Genomic DNA, 4906 nt, shown 5'->3' with positions numbered 1-4906 from the left:
CCTACCCTAACCCTAACCTTTTTCAGTCAACGAGATGCTCTAATATAACTTGAGAAACTTAGAAGGTAAACTTACTCTACCCAAGCCAAATACTAATTATTTGAAACGAAGTTTCTGTTATAGAGGGGCCTGTTTGTGGAACAATTTGCCCCAATACTTAAGAAATGCTGACTCTATTGGGCAGTCCAAACGCACAATCAAGCAAGTATCTGACTTATCGGATTCCCACACGGCAATCATGTAAAACAGTTGTAAAGAGTTTTTTTTACTTTTTTTAGCTCAACTAATGATTTCCGTGTTTAAATAAAGTTTACTTACTTACATTAGAGAGTGTCTAATCGGCGTGGGTGGGTGGGTCGTGGGTCGTGGTTCGTGATTCGTGGGTCGTGGGTCGTGGGTCCGAGATTCTCCATATGTACACGTCACGTATACATACCTTGATGCTGTTTCAAATGCCCTCTCGCAGCGGTTTTGTCCGCGATCTCTTTCTAGCGTGTACACCGAGTGACTCTGAAAGGATTGTGCCAAAGATGTTATGTTAACATTCTTTCAGTGGTTCACATTTAACCCTAACCTAACCCTAACCCACGACCCACGACCAACCACCCACCCAGTTACGCGATTTAGCCTCCCCCGGTACATTAAATGGTAAAGCTCCTTTTAAAGAGCCACTAGAACTGAGGTAACGTATGTCTAAACTGATATCATTCCACAACTTAGTGATGGAGGGGAAAAAAGACCTTTAAAAGAGCTCGGTACGACTTAAAAAAGGGAATAATTTGAAGCAGTTCTTAAAGAATAATTTGTTCTTTCACTAAATAGGAAAGGCAACAGTAATAGTAATAGGTAGGACAAAGATTATTCACAATCTTGAAATATAACAATAGTTTATGAATAGATCTTCTAATCTTCATGTCTGTTCAACCAGTTTCTTACATAAAACCTTGCTTGTCTTAAAGTTTCCTTGCTTGTCTTAAAGTTTCCAAAGAGTGAGATGCTTGCTGGAGATTGCTTGCTTGATAGCCCCTGTTACGACTTTAGCAGCCTCGTATTGCACACGTTGAAGAAGATCGCTCACACTTTCAGTGCACCCTCAAGTCTTAAAGTTTCCAAAGAGTGAGATGCTTACTGGAGATTGCGCCAGAGGCACAACTGTCCTGTGTTTCTTGTGCCGGAGGCGCCAAAAAATTTTTGGGGGGGGCCCGGGGACATGCTCCCCCGGGAAAGTTTTGAAATTTCAACTTCTCAAATCGCGGGAAATGCACCGTCGAGTCCGCAATTTTGATTACTTCGTGCTGCTCGCTTAGAAAGCCCATGTTATTACTGATAAGCCTGAGCTAACATATCGGCCTATACTTCATATATTAACGGGTGAAAGTCCTGAAGAAAGAAGAAAATTGGTCGCACATGAACAGACTGAACATTTTCCGAAGTTCAGTGCCAGTGAGGGAGCGAATTCGGAATTCATGAGCACTTCTGAAAGCTTAAAAGGTAGAGTTACCTACCAAAAGAGTGCTATAATGCGTGAGAAATTTGTAATTACATCCGCAAATGGTTAGACTTTCAAGTCTTCTCGGATAAGGACGATAAGCCGGAGGTCCCGTCTCACAAATAACTTCCATGTTCATTAGTTCCCTGTGGGACGTTGAAGAACCCACACACTATTCGAGAAGAGTAGGGGATGAAGTTCCCGGTGTTGTGGCTGTCCTCTGTGTGTATATTGGTGGGTGGGTATAGCAGGTCCACATCAGCTGAATAGCTGCCAAAACTTCAACCTGCTTAAACAAATAAATAACAAACAAACAAACAAACAAACAAGAAATGCTCGTGTCGGCGTGAGAGCATGAGATTGCATCGAAATACGTGAGACTTGAGAGCTCTGCACAAAACATCAGCATATTCCATTACGGGACGATCGAATCAAAGATTTAAATAATTTAGTTAAAGTAGCCGTATCAACTTTAAACTTGATGCCTTTGAGCATGTTTATCCTCTTTGAAGCTTTCTCGTACAATGAATATTTTAAAAATATGGGCCCTCCAAGAGAGGTTGCTAGAAAGGACAACGCCGACATGGGTGTGTTGCAAGACTTCAACAATTTTATTGTCGGCATAAAACAAGTCCGGGTGAGGTGTTTTAAATCGTTTGACTGAGAAGGTTATACATTCGGTCTTAGTGGGATTGATTGCCCAACAAGCCATTTTTTGACCCAATCCTCAATCTTTCCCCTTCGGTCACATTCGCGCTAGAACCTTGCTTGCTTGGCCAATATTTGGTTACCTAGCACATTCCTAGCTCGTTACAGGTGTGACCGACTAAGCATGGCGTTGCTTGCTTGCTTAAAAGAGAGGCGGAGTTGCTGAAAACTTTACAGGATCCGCAGCTCAGCTCAAGAGCGCTGTGCAGTTCTCTTGAACTGTGCTAGGTAAACAATTCATGAAAGCTGACCAATAAGGGAGAGGGTCGAAATTTGAGAACTTGATCTTTCGTAATGAAGTTTTGATTAAAAGTGTACCTGTGAATCATTTGTTTTCGAATATGTTCAGGATCGCCCATTCCGTACAAGCAAAGCAAGCTACCAATTCTTAACTTATCCACCGCCGATTAATTGCGCCACCTTCTTCGTCTCCACGAAAATTCGTCGAAGGTTTTGCTCAAAACATTTCTTGTGATCCTGCTCAGGCAACTGTTCCAGGAACAGTTGGACGTTTAGAAGAAAGAGGTTCGCCTTCCTCATCAGCAGAAACGATTGAAACTAGTCTGGAAAACAGTTCATCCATTTTCAACGAACGCACGACTCGAACCGAAGTTCAATGTTACCACAACGTGCTTGCTTAAAACTTCAGCCCTTGCTACTGATTGCTCGACTAACGTCACAAGAAAGCATGCTTGAGGATAGTCTTAAGCGCGAATGTGACCGCGGGGTTAGTAAGGTCACTGTTTAATTGGAAATTAAACGAGACTTACCTGTAAGTCGAAGGTTAATTGTAATTCTGTGAATCATCAGCCGGGAGAGTGGGGAGTGGTACGTGATAGAGTGTAGTGCAATGCATCATTCAGGTTTTAGAGTGCCCAAGAATTGCCTCAATGACCTCAACAGAACCCATTAGGGTGGGGAAAGAATTCGAACGGAAGAAGGATGGGTGTACCACTCCCCACACTCCCGGCTGATGTCTCACAAAATTACAATCAACCTTCGACTTACAGGTGAGTCTCCTTTAATTGCCAACTCTATTTCGTCATCAGCCTAGGTGGTGTGGGACTGGAACGAGATTTTAGAGCAGTCAGTGTGGCATAATTGGTTAGGATATATCAAAGAGGGGTGTTACCTAAGTAACATCACACCACAAGGTGTAAAACCGTATTCCCTACAAAAGATGAGAAGATTCTCGTGAGATAACTCGAAACCACGTAAGTAGGAGGATTCACGAAACAAACGATGGGTCTCAAAGGTATTTCCATTTAAACAGTGTCTTTTTTAATCAAGGCTTAAGACTTACGTCACTTAATGCTTAGTTAACATAGTTTTGAAATGTAAAGGAAAAGATTCGACTTTTTGGCCATAATATACCACTTTAAGTAAACACACTTTCAAAATCTGTACAAGAAAAAAAAGGAAGTGATTTTTTTTTTATCATAGTACCACTTAAATAACTTGGCTTCAATTTTTTAAGCAAGGACCAACAAAGCAAAACAGAAGCACCGGATCATGGTGAAGTATCTTATCAGCAATATAAATATTCAACTGAAGCTATGATCTTCGCAGTTATGAGCGCAATTTTTGCAATTGCGTAGAGAAGCCTGAAAAATTCAGGACTTCAACGGGGTTTGAACCCGTGACCTCGCGATTCCGGTGCGACGCTCTAACCAACTGAGCTGTGAAGCCACTGACGTTGGGAGCTGGTCATTTGTGGGTTCTAATGGTCCCGTGAGGAATGAATCAATGATGAAATGGTATATGAAATGAATCATATATGAACTGCGGATATGAAATCAAGTGAAGCTATGATCTTCGCAGTTATGAGCGCAATTTTTGCAATTGCGTAGAGAAGCCTGATTCATTTCATATACCATTTCATCATTGATTCATTCCTCACGGGACCATTAGAACCCACAAATGACCAGCTCCCAACATCAGTGGCTTCATAGCTCAGTTGGTTAGAGCGTCGCACCGGAATCGCGAGGTCACGGGTTCAAACCCCGTTGAAGTCCTGAATTTTTCAGGCTTCTTTCGGGCGAAGATCATAGCTTCAGTTGATTTCATATCCGCAGTTCATTTATGATTCATTTCATATACCATTTCATCATTAATATAAATATTATAAGAGATAAAAAGAGCAAGGCTGATATAGTGGTGAATGAATGTATTATATAAAGCTAATATTTCAAGAGGCACTGCCCTTTTATCCGGGTTTTTCAATAAATGACACAGAAACGTTACAATGGCGTGTAATATGGTACAGTACTTAAGACAAGGAATTTAACAGACTTAATGGATGCGGTACAATAATAGAAGGAACGATAAAAATTGAAATGATATACTGGTAACATTTTCAGCTCTTAAAAACAAACAACAAAAGAAAAAGAGTCGTTTTTGCAGAGTCCGAGTCTGACTAAGACAGTGCTTACATGGAAGGAGGAAGATCATACAACGAGCAATAGACCTTATGCATGATGCTGGCATATATATACCAGAAAGCAAGTATATGTCCTACAAACAATGGCCATTCTGCGCCATGTGCTCAAAAATTCACCAGCAAGCCTCGTTTGCACAAAATTGTTCACATCATGTGGGACGTGCAATGCTGTTGGCACATGGGTTTTCTTTAATAGCTTGCTTTTTGGGGATTCAGCTCAAGCTAATACTGACAAGTTTGATTTCGAATTCGAGGCTTGGTGGTGAAAC

The sequence above is a fragment of the Montipora capricornis genome, chromosome 9 (genome assembly GCF_036669925.1).
Source record: "Montipora capricornis isolate CH-2021 chromosome 9, ASM3666992v2, whole genome shotgun sequence".
In the NCBI taxonomy this organism is placed as follows: domain Eukaryota; kingdom Metazoa; phylum Cnidaria; class Anthozoa; order Scleractinia; family Acroporidae; genus Montipora; species Montipora capricornis.
Note: the sequence above shows the minus strand (reverse complement) of the source record.